The sequence below is a fragment of the Artibeus jamaicensis genome, unplaced genomic scaffold (genome assembly GCF_021234435.1).
Source record: "Artibeus jamaicensis isolate MK-2021 breed Jamaican fruit bat unplaced genomic scaffold, CSHL_Jam_final contig_354, whole genome shotgun sequence".
Classification (NCBI taxonomy): domain Eukaryota; kingdom Metazoa; phylum Chordata; class Mammalia; order Chiroptera; family Phyllostomidae; genus Artibeus; species Artibeus jamaicensis.
The window spans coordinates 39,498,396-39,519,552 of record NW_026521803.1 but is presented as its reverse complement, the minus strand read 5'-3'; positions in this window follow the sequence as shown (position 1 = coordinate 39,519,552).

The following is a 21,157-nucleotide window of genomic DNA, read 5'->3' as shown; positions in this document are numbered from 1 at the left end:
AAAAAGCAAGTGGCATGGTTGTAGATTTAGTTAATTAAGAAAAGGATTATAATAAGCCCTCAACACGGTAACATTGCTGTGTATGGTGTAGACTTAATAAAGCAACTATGATGCTGTTCAGGTCATCAGAGACAGCAGATCCCAGCCTCCTCTGGTCCTTACGCCGTTCCCCACCATCTGGGTGGCCACCGCTATAGCTGCTGAGTTTGGTTATGATGATAATTTCATGGGTGGGTGTCAGTAGACTCATGAACAAAATTATCAGACACTCCACAAAATCCCCTTTTCTAACCATATTGCAAAAGCCCACTTTTGATCATGGAGTCTTCTATGTAAATCAACCAAACAATGTCAGAAGACCTTGCTCACATCAGCAAAACCGCCACAAATGTCAATGCCTGATGCTGAGACCAACAGTTTCAAAACCCACTTTTCCCCATATTGCTTATAAAAAACTTACTTTTTTAAAGGGCAACTTTAAAAGTTTTCATATCCTTCTAACACACAGTAATGAGCAAGAGCTAGAAAACCTAAAGTTAGATGACTCCATTTCACCTAAAAGAATATTCAGCAATAAGGAGAATGTGTCTATCAGAAATGTATATAAAGCACATAGCTGTGACTTTTAACTATAACAGCTATGCTCTTTATTTTGCCATACATAAGGAGAACACCCTTTATCATTATGGCTACCCTCCAACACGCTCCTCATTGAAATACAACCTTTATGATGCCCCAGAAGAAAACCTTGCACGTGGGAACCTTGCATAACCTCAGTGCCATGAAAGGGGAACAAGCTGGGCCCCCACGTAGACTGTTGTCCATTTTCACATCACATGACCTTGTATTTCATCCCTTCATCTACATGATGGACAGTGCTCAGAGCTTCCTCACATCCAAGGCATGTCGAAGAAACTTTGACAGCCTTTGAGAGCTTCAAAAATAAGGCAAAAGATTGCTATTGTCAGTGATCTACCTCACCCGACAGCCAGGGTCAGACCCCACCTATAGGAAGTTCTGATTTAAATCATGGGGGCGGGGGGAGGGGGGGTGTGTGTGTGGGGGGGGGAAGAGCGGGGAATGTTTGCAATGGTGACCTCTGGTGGTGATTTTTATTCTATTCTTTCTCACTCTCTTTGCTTAATTGCCCTTTCTAAATTTTATACTAATTACCTTAGTAATAACAAATGCAAAAGTATTTTAAAAGTCAATTTGAATACCAAATAGGAGCTTCCACCATCACACAAGAAATTGGAACAGATGACCCATCAAAATGACCAGATTTGCTCTTTATTTACCCTCTAGTCACGCATTAACTTAAAAGTACTTTGACAGTCTCTTAACTCTAGTAACTACAAAAAAAAAAGATTGGAGGTGTGGATATTGATTTATGTTTAGTGTGACCCATTTAAAGCACCTTCCATAATCATTTAAAAGCAGTTAACTCGTACTACAGATAAGTTATTGTTAGTGAAATGTGTTTGTCATGTTCCCTCCCATTCATCTTTGAAACATTTTACCACAAAATTGTGTTTACTGATAAAACCCAGTGACTAGGAAACCACTGGTTTGTTTTGTTTTGGCATGCAGTTTGTAAAATGCAGCCCCCAAAATCATATTTCTTTTGTGTGTGTTATTAATCTAGTCTATGCCTCATGCTTTGCAGAATATGAGAAATGGTGTAAAGTCCACAGCTTTGCCACCCCAGTGGCAGCTACATTAGAACATTTTCTCTCAGCCCACCTAGAAGTGGGTTCTCTTTATATTAGAGAAATAGAATAAGGGCAATCCAGCTAAACGTGATCTTTGAAAAAAACAGGACCTCTCGTTTCTAATTTCTAAAGTTTGAGTAATTTTGGACGAGTCACTCACCCTCTGTAAGTCTTAGGGATAAAAAGGATACGTGTTCCTAGAGGTGAAGGAAGAGGGGCTGTGGACTAACTCCAATGTTTGTGCAACATTCTCAGGTTATTTAGTGGTAGCTCATTCTAGACTTTTAAAAAACATTTGACATGGCGTAGTGATTTCGGAATTGTGGTTTGCATTTCCGAAAAGTTGTGCCATTTCGCAGCCAGGACATTCTATCCATGGAAACCAAACAGCCCAAGTGTGTCCACAGCCCAGTGAGCTGCCCCCATTTCCCCTTGCTTAGTTCTCGCTTCTCCGTCTGTCTCGCATCCCAGGTCCAGCTCACCCTTCCTCATCATTCCAACCACTACCATCACTGCGAAATCTCAGCTCGTGCCTCCAGATAGACTCCCCAGCAGGAGGACAATTGCCATGTGGGTGATGTTGAGGAGCATTGCTCCTCCTTGACTGCAATCTGCAGAGCAGATATCTAAAGCTGGCTCAGAAAAAACTGGGGACCGAATTAGAGTGTTCAAAATGAAAGATGAGGCCAAACTAGCAAAGAAAATAGGCGATTAAACCAAAAATCAAACGCTGATTACTTCCACTTGTACATTCCATGATACCTTATGCAGTCTTCTAACAGAGCATCAGTCACATTGCATTGCTTTTTCTATTTTACATGTGTCTCTTCTTTGTTAGACTATTAGCTTATCATGGGGAAGGGATTTAAGGAATGTATCTTATTCATCTTCTGTCCCTGCTGCCCAGCCTAGGTCCTGGTGTACACACACACACACACACACACACACACACACACACATGCACACACACCCCTAAATGAATGAGAAAATAACTAACACATCCTCTGTATTTGGCTCCTCTGTAACTTCCATTAAATCTTAACAGAATCATAGGATCTCTGAAGCACGGAGTCTTAGTACTTAGAGAGCCCTGAAAGGTCTTCAGGTACGACACCCCCACAAAGGACCTCCTTCTTTCCTGTGATTTAGGGTGATAGAAGACTCACTGTCTTCCGAGGCTGTTTGTTCCTTTTTTAAAAAAGATTTATTTATTTATTTTTAGAGAGAGGGGAAGAAAGGGAGAAAGAGAAACATCAACATGTGGTTGCCTCTCACGTGGCCCCCACTGGGGACCTGGCCTGCAACCCACGCATGTGCCCTGACTGGGAATCGAACTGGTGACCTTTTGGTTTGCAGCTCATGCTCAATCCACTGAGCTACACCAGCCAGGGCTGTTTGTTCCTTCTTTGAACAGCTCAAATTATTGGGAAGTTGTTTCTCTTCTTGAGCGGTCAACTCTGGCTTCCTTTCACATTCCACTGGTACCCTCAGGGCTTTCTGCGAATAAATAGAATCTTTCAGCAGATTCTTTGCCATTGATTTGAGGGTCGTGTCTAGGCCGTATTTGATTTCAGGCTGAACTTGTTACTGGTCTTATATCTTTTCATTTACAAATTGTAATAAAATATTATTAGAAACCCAACTGCAATTGCTCAATGCAGTGATATCAAAGGGATATCCTCCTTTCTTAGGATTTTACCCATGTTGAATCAAGAAGGGAGAAAAGAACTGCAAGTTGTTTAGTGTCAACAATGTATCAGAGCTAATTTCCACACACTTCTTACTCCATCTAATTTAACTTCTCAAATTAGGGCACACATAGTATTGTTACACTTCTTTTACAGATAAACTAACAGGTATTGTTAAAGGAGCCAACTGTCTCTGGTTCAATAATATAATAATCTGTATTTGATTCAGATACATTTCACTGAAAGATTTTCATAAATTAATGCATGAATTGAAAAAATAAATCCATTCTTGGCAGAGAAAGTGCCTTCCTCGAGTAGGCACCATGAGTTTTGGACTGGAAGGGATCCTGGCGCTGCTTCCTGGCTCTGCATCTTCGCAGCGAAGTCATCTCTAACAAGCCACGCAACCTCCCTGAGACAGGGCATCCTGGTCTGTGCAGGGAGCGGGATGGGGCGAGATCACATGTGTAACGGTGGAGCACAGTGCCCAGGACGTGAGTGCAAAGATGATGAAGGGCCATTGAGATCCAGCTGAAAGACTGACAAGATTTCAGAGCTGGGAAGCACACTGGCCATCACTCAGTCAATGGTTACACATGTATACCGACATGCCCCTGAGGGGACACGGGTTTCATTCAAGGTCACAGAGCCGGTCAGCCTTGGCAGCCAGCTCCCTAGTCTGCACTGTTCCCTCCAGTCCACAGAGTCCCCAGGCTGGGCATGTCCTCCTACAGGCGAGGACAGAAATCAGCCAGCAAGGCAGGCCTGGCAGTCATCCTGTCCTGCAGCCCGAGAGGGGGCGGGACAGATAGAACTGGGGCCTCATTTGTCTCCCCCGCCCCCCTCCCTGTCCCACTGTGCTTTGTCGCGTGTTCCCTTTATACTGAATTGCTAAAGACAGTCACAAGCAAAACAAGTCCTCAGCTCAGTGGGGCCCATCCGCTCCCACCACTCACCTGCAGTGCAAGACGCCTGCTCAGAACGCATCTCCGTTTCCGATGATCACGCAGGTAAAACACTGCCAACCAGCTGCCGCCGCATAAGAGATGGAAGCCAGGCGACAGGGCTCCTGGGGCATCAGGCTCATCGCTGCCTTGCTCATGGCCCTGCGCCTGTTAGTGAGGCTGGTAGGAGAGCCTGTCAAAGCCACTTCCCCGGGACGTGGGGCCCTCGGGCAAACAGATGTGCTCAGAGTGAAGAGACGTTTTCAAAAGTCGTCCTCACCTTTAGCCTGGGGCACAGCAAACAGGGCTGGGACCACCACAGCCAGAACGACTGGCCCCGGGCTTGTGCCCTACTGACTGGATTTTCACTTTACCTCCTTCCTCGCCCCTGCTCCAGTGAGCTTTGTTTTGTGTTTCTGTGCATTTGTAAAGTTATTTTTCTTTTATCTCCCCACCCTTACCTAGATGCCGTTATGTGTGACACAGAATTGCAAAGGCAGGCTCCTAATTCCGGCAGAGTGCAGAAGGCATCGGATTGCCAGGGAAAGGCTGTGAAGGGCAGAGCCTTGTTATTTAGTAGCTCCCATTCTTCCTGGTACCACTGTGCAATGTGCTCGTTCCACCCAGCAGTGATGGGGGCACTTTCTGTGGAGAACCACATCTTCCCCATTTTCCATCCACCCGCACAGCGGTGGTGGGCACGTGACTTGTGCCTGATTCAACAGCGCTTCACGCATGGATATCGATGAATGGAGGCCTGGGCGTGTGACTTAGTCCGTCCATCGACAGCATAAGGCTCTTTTTGAGACAATTGGAAAAGAATTTAGTTCTTGCATCTGTGGACATCAATCAAAAAAATGTGTGAGCCCAGAAATGTTGGGGGCCACCACATGAAATCGAAGAATGAAGGCTACCCAATAGAAAATAGAAGGCAGGACCCAGAAATGGAGAAAAACTCAACTCTGATGAAACCAGTTGAGAGCCCAGCTTCAGCAATGATTGAAGCTACAAATGTTCCTTTTTGCCAGTTTCTGCATTTTTTATTAGTGAATAAAAGAGAGCTCACTTATCCATTTCACTTAATAATCTAGATTCAAAAAGATTTTTGGGAAGACAGAGTCCGTGCAAAGAGACATGAGTTTGCTAGCATAAAATATTAAAATAAAAACCTCGTGTATTATTTCACAATATGCTGTGGTGGATCATTTTTGGCAAGCACCGCACAAGAAGAAAGCTATTAGGAACCAATTGTTTTAATGATTTACTCCCTGCTGGGTCTGGAGCAGTACAGCAAATGATCACGCATCTTCTACTTCGATTAAATGTTTCTGAACTCCAATTCCCACTCCGTAGCAATGCCTTTTTCCCCCTGCTAGACAATGGGATGGCTTCCCTGGCCCCTTTAAATGCAAAGGGTCAGTGTGACTGGTGTCCCTGCCCTGAGAGAAAAGGGAAGGTGTGGTCAGCGCTGCAGGCTCATGCCCTACTCAATTACAGCCACGCCGACACGTGTGGCCGGGGTGTCAGGTGCTGTGGAAACTGAAGACTCATTAAATTTCTGGCCTGGAAAGAGTTTCTCTCGATGCCAGAGAGAGAGAGAGAGAGAATAATCCTTCTCCTCGGTGTGATGACAGCATAAGCAGGAGCCTGGGCCGGAACGTTCTAGAGTCTTGCCACCCTTGACTTACACACACAGCCATTCTTAGAGGCATGGCCAAAGTGCCAGGGCAACTGGATTGTATACAGGGTCCGGCACAAAGAACACCCCTTTTTTATTTCAAAATCTTTTACTACAAAATCATAAGCATTAATTCTCTAACATAACAATTTCACACTCAAGCGCACCATCTGACATTTTAGGTGAAATGTTCAAATGAAACCTATAAATTATTACACCCATATTCTTACCCTACCAACCACACTCAAGCAGGCCTTATTTCTGCCGGTCTGTGTGGAATTGGGCCACAAGCCACATTTTGTACCAAGAGGTAAACCGTCTCTGGGAATGTGGAGGAAAGAGGGGTACACATAAGCAGGAGCAACTTTATTGGGTTCAAGAGGTCAGTTCTGGTTCTTCTCACCGACTACTGACAAAGCTAGAATTCTGCAGCCAGGAGGTGGGGTGGGGATGGCTCAGAGGCGATGGGTGGTCAAAATGCCCCCCTTTCCAGCTGCCCCCAGTAGACCACCACGCATCCTCACACCAGTCCAACTTACCCGTTTTTCCATGACATCATGCTTTAGAACGACTCCAGGTTTTTCTGATCACACCCAGAGCAGGATATATTTCCTGTGGAGACCAGCTTTCTCCTCCATCACATCACACACTGTTTCCGCAGCATCAGCCTCTGGTCTGCATCCTGTCCTGCTTTTTGCTTCTTCACAAACACCTCTTCCCCGTGTCAGACTGTGTCCCCTGCACACCGTGTGCAGACAGGGTGTGCATGAAAGGGCACCTGACCCACGTCCCACCTGGCATCTGTGGAAATAGCACATGTGCCAGCCACTCTGAGATGCTCAGAGCAAGCCAGAAATGATCCCGGCATGCCACCCTACCTAGGCATGCTCTTTGCCATCAAATGGGGATTCACACACCTTTCACAGGCCACGCAGGCCTTCCACACGGTCCGGGGAGGGCCGCCCTCTCCACGAATCGCTCTGATTCCCTGTGAGAAGCACTGAGACTCAACAGGCCAAGTCTCACCGCCTTGACTGGGAGAGTGAAACCTACCTGCTCTGGAACGAGGGCAGCGGGAGCCACCTCCTGCACACCCAGGTTTCCTGAGCACCCAGATGAAATGCTTCGGTTGTGACTTGCATGACTGTAAACAGTCACCCAGGATTTCTAGCCCCACAGTTTGGGAGCAGTTTGGGAATGTTGACCTGGAAGCCAGGTGGTCACCAGCCGTCATGCACAGTAGGCTACCTGATCCTCAGGAGCTCCAGAGGAGCATCGGGAGGAGGAGAAGAAAACACTGTGGGGCCGGGCCCAGACCCAGGAAATTGAGGGAGAAGAAGCGAGCGTTCACCAGCAACCCTGTGAGAACTGACCACCACTCTCCACCGAGCAGCTTCAGCTGCTCCACCGAAATAACAGAAGGACGGGTGATGTCTAGGGGGACAGAATGACACCCTGGACGCAGCCGACCTGGGTCTGCGAGTCCCTCGTGCAGTCAGGACTCTGTGACTCAGTGTCCCTGGCACTGGGTCAACCTACAGAGTTGGACTTTGAGGAATGGGTCAGAGGAGATTGTGGCAGCATGAGGAACAGGAAGGAACAGTTCTATTTTATTCACTTTTTATTTTTTTTAATTATTTCATGGTTGTTCCATTACAGTTGTCCTCATTTACCCCATCACCACTCCCCTCCCACCCCCCAGCGTCCCCACCTCCCTCCCTTGCTCCCCCACAAGCTCTTGGTTTTGTCCATGTGGGATGGTTTTAAATCACATCAGAAAGTTGAGCCTTGAGCAGCTGTGACTGAACGACAGCGAAAGCGAGATAGTGTTGTATTTGTTTGTTTGTTTGTAGTTTGAAGCTTTTTGTTTGTTTTCAGTGAAACTGTCAATTCTGAGAGAAACTGTGAGGGAAGCAGAATCTGCGCCTCCAGATGGAAAGTTTGGACCACTCGCCTGTCTGCCAGGGGGACTGTGGGCTGAGAACAAGAGAAAGGGCCCGAGGGAGCTGGAGGGGAGGGGAGGAGGAAGGCTGGGTGGGCAGGGGGGCAGGCTTGTGTGGGAAGTCGCTGGTGAAAATGGAAACAGAGGGGGGCTGGGTGTTCTGGCAGAAGCACCAGGTGGGACCTGCATTTGACTTGCCACCAAAAGGGATTGAGCCAGTGGTCCCACGAGGGAAGGACACACATCCAGTAACATCCAGGACCATCAGCCTACCCTTGAAATTGGGCGCGGCCAGAGAAGCAGGATGCACAGTGGCCCCAAATTCCCTTTTCATAGTTTCTGGGAGGTAGAAATCAACATAGGAAAAGGATACGTTTTGTTGTGCACTTGCGTGTTGGCGTTCTGTTTTTAAACGCCTGATGTTTGACGCCATTTTTAGCACTGTTCTCAGTCTTATTGAGTACACCTGGACTTGATTGGGGTTTTCTGGAGACTGTTACTCACACGCGAAGGTAGACTTACGTATTCGGAATCTGCCCCCTACAGAGTACAAAATCGTAAGAGGAGAGAAAGTAAAAGCACAATTTTGCCGATATGTGTCTCATTCAAAATATGTAACGTCTAACATTTTCATTTAAATGCAAATATTAAAATAGAGACAAAGGAGATAAAAAAGTTTAAAATGCAAAAAACTAAATAAAAACTTTCCAGCTTGACAAAAGAATTGCTAAGTGAATTTTAAAGAATTAAACTGTCATTACTTGGGAGCAAAATGTCTGAGGTAGGTGGTAAGAAAAACTCACCTACTGAGGATGCTGGAGTCTGCCACCCGGGTTGGCGCAGGAGTCGGACGTGCTACAAACAGATGCGGAGGAGGGCAGACGCTTCGGTAGCCAATCCTGTTCGACGTTTCACAACATGTAGATGAAATGTTATCACATAACTCTTTTAATGAAGGAAAAATCTTTTTTCCTCAAAATGCCTAATTTTAGATTTTCCAAATTATGCTAAATACACACAATGGATTTTTTAGCTGTTCTCAAAACCGGAGGCAAAATATACTGGAATCATTTAAATCCTGTAATAAACAAAGAACATAAGATATAATAACAGCTCTCAAATAGCAGGGAAAATGAATTCATTTTGAAATTGGTCTTTAGCAGGTGTAATGAAGAAGATAAATTTGAGCCATTAGGAACTAATGAAGACTTTGTAAAATTGCTATTTACAAAGAAAAGTGAGAAAATGCTTAGAAAAAAATGGACGTATATTCAGCAATAGGTCTGAATGAGTAATGCCCTAGGCTGTTAAGTAAGTTAGTCACAAAATTTAATTAACTTACAATGATTTTTCAAAACTCTTATAGGAGATTAGATACCAGCAACATGATGGACCCATCTTCAGAAAAAAAGATTAGAAAGAATGAGCTCAGAAATTACTAGGGAGTAATTTTTCATGAATTATATTATTAGTGAAATCATAAGTTTAGAATTCAGGGCATGGCAAAAAGGTCGTGGCACAAGGATCAACATAAAACAACCTTTTTTGTTTTTCCTCAATACCATAGAAATACAGAGAGAAGGACAATAAGATTTACATTAACTATGAATATGCATTTTTCATAATTTTAGAATGTGAAAAATCAAACATTTGCTTGAAAAATTAGTTTTAAGTGACCTACTTAGAAGTTCAGCTACGTCCATTGAAACTTCCCCTGGCAAGAGGAGACTGATAATTACCTTCAAAAAGAAGACGTCTCTGAGTGAAGGGTCAGAATAGTTACCAGAAGTCTGAAGTCTGATTTCCATTAGTCTGGACCCTATGCTAATGATGTCAAGACTGAACACGGTGACATTTGGTTATGTCCCAGTAGTGTGAGTGATCTTAGGGTTTAAACTTCCATCGTACTAGGAATTTGCGGTTCATATTGGTATTGGGGATAGGAAGGAAGAGTATCTAAAACCTCAAAGCCGGAGGAAAAGATATCTTTAAGTGGGAAAATTGGAGACAATTATTTGAGAGGAAACAAAGTCTTTAATGAAGATAAATGGGTGGATACAAAGCAAGTAATCAGTAGAAGAAGGATATTCCCCAGCCAGCGGCCATCCTGATGAATTATTCACTAGACCCTGTCCCCGGCCTGCCGGGAGCTGGCCTCGCCTCACTCTGCAGTTACTGACAAAGGTGATGGCTGTGTCCAGCCTTGACTTTCTGCCCACTGGGCCCAGCCTTGAAGGGAGTCAGACTGTGACAGGTTTGGGAAAATTATCTTCATATTATTGAAATAGATAGTAACCTACGCCCACATGCTTGGCAGGAAATCAGACACAGATGATATGGAGAGATAAAGACAATGTCACCTTGCATAGTATTAAATCTCATTCCTGTAAGGCTGTTTTCAGGTTCAAGGCTAATATGGCAGACTTAAGGAGACATGACAGAGGTGGTTTTTCTATAAAGTAATCATGTTCTCTGATCATCACAGTTTATGTTAGAATATGTTGATACATGGCATTCTGCAATACGCTGAACCTACAAAGATGTCAATGCCTGTGGTTCAACACATAAATGTAATAAACTAGTATTTTATTTAGAATAAAAGTTGGATTGCATATTGTTTTCCAGATAAAGTTAAAACGGCCCCTTCAACTCTTACAGCTGTTTGCAGCATTAACTATGCATCTTGGGAACACCCTTTCAAGTCTCCCTTCTCTCATTTGCAAAATCATTACTTACATTCTTTCTAATGTCTAAAAGTTCAAACATCAATTGTTTTTTCTTTATTGAGAAATTCAATCACATTACTGATTTGTTTCTCTGTCTATACTGTGTAATTGTCCTGTCAACGGACCAGTAACTGGAAAGACGAAGATGAATCATCTGAGATACAAACCTTGGTAAACTGCTTTGATTTCTGATGTTCTATAGACTCTTCATCCTGTAAGTCTCCTTTGTCTTGTCTCCTGCTCAAGTCCTGATTGGAGAAGAGAGAAACGAAGGGTCTTTGGTGGTGTGATACATTTGGTTGATTCTGATAGCGATATTGGTCATTCAGAAGAGGAGACTGGGGGAACAAGAGTTGCATATCCATGGTGTAAGTGTTGCATTGTCTGTTACTTCAGCATTTAGGCATTTGAATTTAAAACCCAGAGCACATATATTTTGAGTCAGAATCAATTTTGCTTTAAATCAGTTGGGTAGGTCCAGAGCCAAGGCACATTGGCAGGCAAGGTACCTGTTAAGGGAGATGATGAATTGAGCCCTTAAGTCCTTGGCAGAGGCGCTGACTTGGAGATAAGAGATAAGAAAATTAGTTTGCAATAGAATCTCTAATGATTAGTTGGGATGGAAATCAGAAGGTCTTCTGCAGTCTTGATTACGTTTTTATTACCTTGGCAACTTATTTGGCACATCAGCAGTTTTTGCAACTTCCCCTGCCTCGGTCCCTTCAGTAACATCTTTTGCTTGAGTGGGCAGTAAATAACAAGGAGAACTAGGGACAATTAACTATTATTGTAGCCCTATAAGTAATGAAAATTTGTACATTGCACTTTGGGGAAAAATGCACTTATTAGCATGCCTGTGGTGTAGGCTAATGTTGCTCTTTTAACTTTGCTTGGGCGGAACTGAAGTAGACTAACTTACCCCAAGTTATCTAGCTGTGGACGGCCCCCAGAAATAACAAGAGTTTCTCCCAGCAATGGGCCCAAGCTACCTGGTGAAGAAAGTCCAGGGTACCTACAGCATCCTCTGCCCGTACCCGAGGCTCTAAACAAAGGATTCACCTCTGCGTATTGAAGCTGCTTAGCCAGCTAGATAAAAATTTATGTCTAAACTAATAAATCTAATACTCCCAAATCTTCCCACATGCATTCATACATTTATTTAATCATTCACTTTTGAGGATTTTTGAACCCAACAGAAACTTCAGGACACCTCCCCAGAAAAGTTTCAGTGGCAATGTGACAAATTGATGGTGTTGAGGTGCAAGTCTCTTCTCTATCAAATTGCACTGCTTCCTTATTAATTCAACCAAAATTCCTTGAGTACTGTCTGGGGAGTTCAATGGTGCCATAGCACAGATCTTAACAGAGTACTGTAGCTTTAGGTCGGGGGCAGACGCTAAGGCTTTCTAGTTTTATCCTGTAGTCAGTGGTAGCTTCTGGGAAGCTCCGAGCAGAGGTGTGACGTGATCAGATTTTCTTCACTGATTCTAACACTCTGGAGAACAAAGTAGAGCAGAACCTGGAGCAAGAGTGAGGAAACAGCCCTTTTCTGAGAGAGATGACGAGAACTTGAGCAAGGTCATTGGCTGTGGGGTGGAGAGATGAAGACAAACTGAGAGATACCAGTATCCACAGGACAAATAAGAAGACATGAGTGACTGGATGTAAGAGGCAGGAGAAGGTGAAGTCTAGGATGACTTCTGGGCCTTCTGGCTTGGAAAACAGGGTAGATGATGGTGCCACCAGAATCAAGAGGGCAAACGAGGTTGGGGGCTGGCTGGGGTGCTGCAGATGCAGACATGGAAAACACCTTTACTTGAAATTTGTTGGCAATCTGGACAACAACCTAGAAGACAATTTCCAATCGGCAGTTCGCTCTGCAGGTCTAGTCCTCAAGGCAGAATCTGTACTAATATAAAGATTTGGTAGTCATGATGTAGTCAACCTTCACACATCTGCGCTGGCCTTGATTCTTCATACAGCTGATATTTGATCTTCAACGAATGTTATAATCCTTAGAACTGAATAACTGAAGACAGTTACTCAGTTTCTTTTCATCTTAATTATTGATGTGGTTTTCTTTAAGCCATGAAGAAGCTGAAGAACTTAGCAAGTACTAGGAGCAATGTGCAACCATATATCAAGATGCGTCTGATAAATTTTGGTACCCTTTTATAAATCAGTAATAACAGGGAGCATAACTCATGGAAGTTTCTCCTGTATCTTCATGGTTTCCCTGGATATTTTTTTGATATTTTCTCTCTGCCTCATGGGAGTTATTAATTAAATGCTTTGTGAGCTGAAAAACATTAAATAATTAAAATGGCCATAATGATGAAGATGATTAGACTTTATACATGTAAATGGCTTAACAAAATATATTCATATGATACGTACTCAATATATTTTTTCACCCACCTCAATGGACCCAAGTGCTTACAACATCTTCAGCACCATAAAAACCAGAATGGTACTAATAATTAAATAACTAATTGAAAAAAATCAATTCTAAATATTCTAACTCACCTTGCATTAATTTGGCCTTGACAACATTTTGAGAGTTTCCTTCTGGTTCTTTTTTAAAGTATATTTTATTGATTATGCCATTACAGTTCTATTTTCCCCCTTCATTCCCCTCCACCCTGCACACCCCGCCCCCACCATGCCCCCCCCTTTAGTTTATGACCACGTGTCTCAGGTTCTTTAGATTCTATATTTCCCACACTATTCTTGCCCTCCTCCTATCTATTTTCCACCTACATCTATGCTACTTATTTTCTGTCCCTTCTCCTTCTCCCACTCCTTCTGGTTCTTTTATTTCTGTTCAATACACCAAGATGAGTTGGATGCAATAACCAAGGCTTTTTATTTTTAATTAGAGATTTTTTTGGTGCGGAAATGTGTCTACTGAAATAAACCTGAAGTTGATTACTGTTAAGTTTTCAAAAATAATATTAAAAAGCAAGAAATTTAGTTTGATTCTGATAGATCTATTTCAGCTTAGCCCAAAACTATTTCTTTCAAATAATCAGGCTATCGTTTAAGAATACATGAAAAGGAAATCATTTGGTGAACAGACTAATAGCGACACCAAGTGGTATCAGGTTGGAAATGTTTTTAGTTTGGTTTTTTTTTAAATTAATTTTATTTAGTTATTTTTCAAGTACAGTTTTTTGTCTATTTTTCCCTTCCCAGCCTCCCCCACCCCTTGCTCCCCACCTCCCTCCCATTTCCACCCCCCTTAGTTCTCATCCCTGTGTCCTTCCTATTTGTTCCTCCAAATCCCTCCCCGTTTTTCCCCTTAACTTCCCTTCCTTCTCCCCTCTGGTCACTGTCCCCTTGTTCTCTATTTCAGTGTCTTTGGTTTTTTTTTCTGTTTGCTTGTTTGTTTTGTTGTTTAGCTCCCCCAGCAATTCCACTGCTGGGATTATATCCTATAAATCCTAAAACATCAATTTCAAAGAACCTATGCACCACAATGTTCATAGCAGCACAATTTACAATAGCCAAGAGTTGGAAGCAACCTAGGTGCCCGTCAGTAAATGAATGGATCAAAAAATTGTGGTACATATACACAATGGAATTCTATGCTGCAGAGAGAAAGAAGGAGCTACTACCTTTTGCAACAACATGGATGGAACTGGAAAGCATTATGTTTAGTTTGTTTTTTAAACAGCTGAGAGGAATTACAGCCTGGGAGAATGCTTTCTGTGAGCATCGTATCTGGAATCTGGCTCTCAATGGGTGGGGCTTTTAAAATTATAATCACAACCAGTGCTTCTGTAATGGAAAGTTTGTCTTTGTCTTCAGGACAGACTCAGAGTCCAATGAGAAATTCTGTATGGACTACCATGAGCATAAGCGAACATTGTTTGGAAGTCAGGAGGCGGCGGGTGTTGGGCAGTGTGACCTTCGCATTCTACAAAGGTAGCTGCTCATCATGCTGGGTACCGAAGGGAGGGTTCAACCAGAAAGGTCAAGTCCTGCTCTGCTGTCTGTTTGGTGTGTGAATATTTTAAATTATTTCAATGCCCATTATTTAAAACCTCTCATTAATAGATTTTTTTCCCATCGTTAAAATGGAGAGGCCTGAACTCAGGTGGAGCAGGCAGTGGGTCTGTGGTCACAGAGAGCTGGGCGCCTCCCGTCTTACCTTTACCTGGGGCCACCCAGGAAGTTTCCTGCTGGTAAGGTGCTCCATAGGATGACAACAAGCAGAGAGGAGGCACCCTGTTTGACCAATACCCACGGACACGAGAATACCAAGCAGTGTGGGATATTCATCAAAGCACCAGGTTCACTCCAGCTGAAAAAGTGTGGAGAAATAGGAAGGGAAAAGAATACAGAATGAGTGAGGGGACAAATCAGAAAAGACACGTTCCTCAAACAAGTTTGAATTTTATCACAAAGTCATGGAAAAACAGGAGATGATATGAATATACTTACTTTTTTATTTTTAATTGAATTTATTGGGGTGGGTATTGGTTAATTAGTTATCCCCGATCTTACAGGAAATGTTTTTCGTTTTTGGACTGGAGATTATTATGCTAAGTGAAATAAGCCAGTCAGAAAAAGAGAAATGCCATGTGAGCTCACTTATGTGTGGAATCTAAGGGACAAAAAAAACCTGATGAACAAAATAGAAACAGAGGTGTGGACACTGGAACAGACTGACTTCTGTCAGAGGAGAAGAGGGAGGGGCACTGGATGAAAGAAGGTGAAGGGAACAGCCAAAGAACATACACGCATAACACACAGACTCAGACGACAGTGTGATGATGGTCAGGGGAAGGGGGACAGGGCGAGAGCAGATGGGGTCTGGGGCGGGGGGGCAGCACAGATGGGGACATCGGCAGTGCTATCAACAATAAAAATAAAGAAAAAAATAAAAATTAAAAAATTATATAGGTGTGCAGTTCTACACTACATCGCCTGTATATTGTAAATGTACTTTTTAAAAACTAGGACCCTGATAAAGACTACGTTCAGGAGGGAGTAGATAAGGGTCGCCCAGAAGAACCGGGGGAGGGTTGGAGGGCGGTAGTGTTGCAGTGACTAGGACGGAGGCACCAGAAAGGTGGAAAAGAGGATGCAGCCTAGGTTTCTCCTGCTGTGCCTCGGTGGATGCTACTCTACAAATACAGAAGGAAGCGCAGAGATGGCTGTCCGTTCCTGTTCGTAATGGTGAAGTCTTAGGGCTTACTTACAGCAAGGGACAGAGCAGGTTGTGGACAAGAGACATCAATGACTCCAGTCGAGTCTCATGCCTACCATTCTCCTTTTACACCCGTCATTCAGAACCACTGCTGATTTCTGCTCCTGAACTCCTCATTCAAAAATAGTCCAAAACTAATGCTTAAGGTGATGTGCAGGGTGCTGGGCAGGCCATGCAAGCTCTCTGGTTCCTGTATTTCATAAAAATCAGAGTGGTGTCTAGATTACTCCTAAAGTTCCTCCCTAATCAAATACCGAGTCTTTTTGACTGTCCAAAAAACCCCTTCTCCATTGCTTGTCACTCTCAACAATAACATGTGTTTATCCCTCACATCCATCACCACTGATCTCTCTCTCTGATGTCTACCTAAACACAAGAAATCATCCTTCAACCTCCCCTGAAAGCAGAGTATCAGAGATCCTTGGCTTCCTAGAACAAACCCGGATTCAATCAGAACAATCTTGATTTCAAAGCGGGGGGGGGGGAAACCCTGGTTTCAAGCCTCTTTCTCAGAAAACGCACTTACTTTGTGTCTTGATTCAGCGCCAGAGAATGCTTGCTTCCTTTACGCACCTTCAGAAAAGCTTTCTGGCCCTTTGGATAAGCTCGGTAAGGGAGGCTCTCCTAGCTGACAGGCTTCGTGGTGCGTTTCAGTCATCAGCTATGTTTCCCAGGAGGCCAGCTCACCGCTGCCCCCACCTGCCCCCGCATGCCCCCAAGCCCAGAACTCCCAGGCCTCCCTGAGAGGGAGGCCTAGAGGGTCTGGCTTAGAAAGAAGCCCACTTCCAATCAGCAGCAAGAAGGCAACGGGAGCCACAGAGCAGAGCCTCGTGGGAGTCCTTTCCTCAGAATCACAGTCCCCTAATTGAACTGTGTAGTCACTTCTATTGGGAGGAGAGGAGCTGGCGCGGAGACCTTGGTTCACACAGCAGGCTTGCCTGAACCCCTTTCTCCAGCACAAGCAGCAGCCTCGAGAACTAGGAATGAAGCCCTTAATCCTGATGAGAGAACCTTCAGAGGCCACAAGGGGGAAAGAAGTGTCACTGAAGCATGTCGAAGAGACAAATAGCAGTGACAAAGATGAAGATCAAACAAGTGTGAGCACAGAAAACATGGTTTTATTTGGCGATGCTCTCACTGGCAACCATCATCGAAATCTTGAGCTGAAATGAAAAAGGTGTCAGTATAACAAGCACACTAGAGCATACTCAGATTTCTAACAGAAGTCATCTTTGAAATAACGAAAGCTCAGAAACTAACGAAAACTCACAATGCAGAGAGCAAAGCATAGGGCCCGGGACAGGCTTGTGCTGCACGCTTCTTAAAGACGGTTGCAGCTGGAAATCACTTAGGGATCATCTGCCCAAACCCCTGAACGTTACACAGGAAGAGACACTGAACCCGAAGGACGTTAAGTTACCTGTTCAAGGTCATATAACTAGTTAGTGACTTCTGAATTGTTAGCAACTGCCTTCTCAGTATCCAAGGAGCCAATTTCTGACATTTTCTACCTCCGCATCCACCTGTGCCCAGTTACTGAGGGCTGATGTTCAAAGAGACTGGGGCTGCTCATTTGTCTTGCTGTCTCTGATCCATTCTGTGTTGTGCCCCCACAGATTTGCAGGAAGGTGCCCCCTACCATAGACGACCACCCCCACAACTACAGATTCAGTCTGCAGTTAGGTTTGTCTGACATGTGATAGAGAACAAAACCCCTGTAAATTCCAAAAAAAATTCTGGCAAAAGGCATGGAGAGCTGGGGAAGGCATGGCGCATTCTAGAAACTGAAGCCCGCAGAATTTCGGGGGTAAGATAGAAAACCCGAAAAGTAGATTTCTTTCAACACTGCTTAGTATAAGACGCCCTGAGGATCAGTCAATAAGTGAGACATTCAGACAATTTACCTTATAGAAACTGCAAAGGTCTTGGGGCTGTGCAGCTTAATGTACCTTTCACACAAACAGAGTGCACATTTTTTAAGAATAGGTACCAAAAAATTAGAGAAAGGCACGGGGCCTGTAGAGCTAAACACCTTCAGATCAAAGAGGAAGAAACAGCATGAAGAATCCTCGGAGAAAGACAATCCGAGAACCGTCTCCTGCAGAATCTAAAGATAATATATTGGCATGCGCCACAGGACTCAAGACGACGGGTAATTTATAAAATGGGACCACACCGTCAAGGAGAGAAGAGTCGGGTATGCTAAGACTGAAGTAATTGGCTTACTCCGAGGATTACTCCAAGGACACTCACCCCACACTGTCTCCTCCCCGGACCCCTGCTTTCCAGCCTCTTCCATGGGCTTTCATCCATCTGAAACAATTTGCTGAGCTCTGGACCCAGCTAGGAAGCGCTCTCCATAAAATAACAAGAAATAACATGGCACAGCAATCTCGATGCTAACAAGTTCAAGATAGCACAATTGGTCCCAGCCTAAGACCTCCTACCCCTAGTCCCCTTCAGCTGTCCCCCACTGGTCACCCCAACCCTCAGTAACTTTCCTTGCCCTCATCACCACCACATGTTTGCTAACACATTCTCTCCAACACTGAGACCTCTGATTTCTTCATTAAAAGGTGACTCTAATATACTCCTTTCCCTATGTATATTTTTCTACTGATCTAGTGTGAACACCCTTATCTCTTGTCAAGACCGTTAAATAATCTTCCAATTGGGCTTCTTGTTTCTACCATTGCCCCCTTTATTTGATTCTCCATATAGCAGTCCAAACAATCTTTACAAATTGCAAGCTTAAGTGTATTCCTCCTCAAATTAAAACTCTTTAATCATTGGTTTACTATAGAACGACCAATACTGATGCTCAGCTAAAATGACCTCAGCTCTAAAACGCATTATTTCATGTTTCACTAAGGAAATAAAAGCTCTGCAATTGAATTATAACATAATGCTGTCTTTGAATTAAATGTTTATTCTATAAATATGTAGAGTTCTTTTATATATTCAGATATATATTTTAATATATTTTCTTCTTGTTCATAAGTAAAATTAAATATTTGCAAGATATACTTCAAAATAGCCTTAAAGCACCCTCAGAGTCTGAGTTTTTTTATTCGTTATGGGGCCGCACACCACAGATGCTCATGTTTTTCATCAAATATTGCGTGTTGTGCCATCAAGAGCTTTGTTATGTGGGGATGGCCAAACACCACTGAACAGAAGCAAACACGGCGCTATTGTCTGTGGGATTTCCTTCCAAGCTGCTAACACTTTCTGCAAATTTTGCTGTTGGCACGTGGTAGGTAATCATTCAGCACAGCTTTTTGAGCTTGTCTATTCTTCGCTCCTATAAATTAGGGTCATTGCTTTGCATGAAAATAGGAAATTTCACTCATTCCTTCAGCTATAAAATAAAAGGTCATGGGTTCAATTCCCAGCCAGGGCACATGCCTAGGGTGCAGGTTTCCAACCCAGTAGGGGCCCATACAAGAGGCAGCTGATCAATGTTTCTCTCCCTGTTTTTCTCCCTCCCTTCCCTTCTCTCTAGAATCAATAACAAAACAAAATCTAAAAAACGAATTTGCTTCTCTAATATCAAACTCCACATCACTGTTCCACTTCAATCATTTCTGACATTCACAGTAGCTTTTTCAATGCCAATAATGTAATCTGAAAAATAATGACAACTATACTCAACACTATAACATCATAATATGTGAAAGTAAAAAAAGCACAGATGCCACAGCTAAATGCAAGCCTGTGCAGACAGTAACAATGACAGACGTGTGAAGATGTCCAAATGTGGGCCTCAGAGTACAGTGCCATACTGAACTTTTTCATCCAACTTGTAGGATTTACTTCGTCAGTGCTCATCCATGTGGTATTGAAAGAGACATGTTGAAGTATAAATTTGATCTTCTCTATGCATCGTATCCTTTTCTATATCAAATAACTGCACCTAATCCATTTCCTTAAAGGCTACTTGTCCTGATATTCATAACTTGACTACTGCCGTTCTTTCCAGTGTGTCTGAGACATCTTGGCCTATCAGCTCACATTCGTATTTTGGGTCACTTGGTTTGAGAAATGTTCATTGAAATCCACATTAGGCAAGATACTGTTTTTCATTTCCAATCTAAAGGATTTTGTCCATTAATAGGAAAGCTATATTTAGTTTGATTCTTAACTTTGCAATATATAATCTCACCTCTCTTAGCTGATTGTGATTCTTGATGCATATTATGCCATGATTTATCCATTATTTTGTTAAATTTCTTGTCATTGCTAAATGTATTGTGCATATAATGCAATGAATTTACATAGATGTATATTTATAGGTTAATAGTAAATTGAATAAATATCTAATATCCACTACCCAGCTTAAGAAACAAACTATCATGAATAACTTTAAAGTTCCCTTCTGACCTAGCTCATTACATTCTTTCCCTGCCCTGGATTTAATGCTATTCTATATTTTGCTTTAATTCCTTTGTTTTTTTCTCTGTAGCTTTATTATATGCATGTATCTCTAGGCAGCACAATGATCAGTTTGCCTATTGCTTCTCATTATGCAAATGCAACTGACACTTGTTATTTTTGGTCAGCGTTGTTTTATAATGGTAGCTGTGATTAATTTATTTCTCCTAATATATGGTATTCCACACAAATTTGTACAACTTCCAGAAAACACCAGGAACGTTATGTGCTGTGTAACATGCGCTGGCTCTGTGAATGGTGCCCGAGAGCGGAACGAGGCAATGACCCTGGTCCCACTGCAGGAACGCAGCATGATTTATTCATTTTAATAATTCAGTGTTTTCCCTATTTTTTTACATTTTTTATTGCTATGATGAACAATGTTGCTAGGAGCATTTTTTTTGCATGCCTCTTGAACATAAATTTTTTCTAAGGTTTCTAACCAGGAGTGGAATATCCAGTCATAGTGTTTACAAATGCTTAACATGTGCTTTTCTAACTGGTTTTACTAATTTCAGCTCCCCCCAGCCTTGTATAAGAGTTGCTATTGATCTTTGCCAACACTGGTATTTAAAGATGTTTTAAAATCCGGAGACTATAAAACATAATTTCTGATTTTTAAAGAGCAAATTCAAATTTATTAGAGGCCTATGAGTAAATTGTAAAACAACCTCTTTTTTTCTGCCTTGACATAGCGGCTCAAACATCATTAAGAAAATGATTTGGTTGCCTGCAAAGAGGGCACAAAGCAGGAGTTTGACTCTCGTCCCAAAACTCAGCTCTAGAGAAATTACAGGCAGGAGAGAAACAAGGATTCT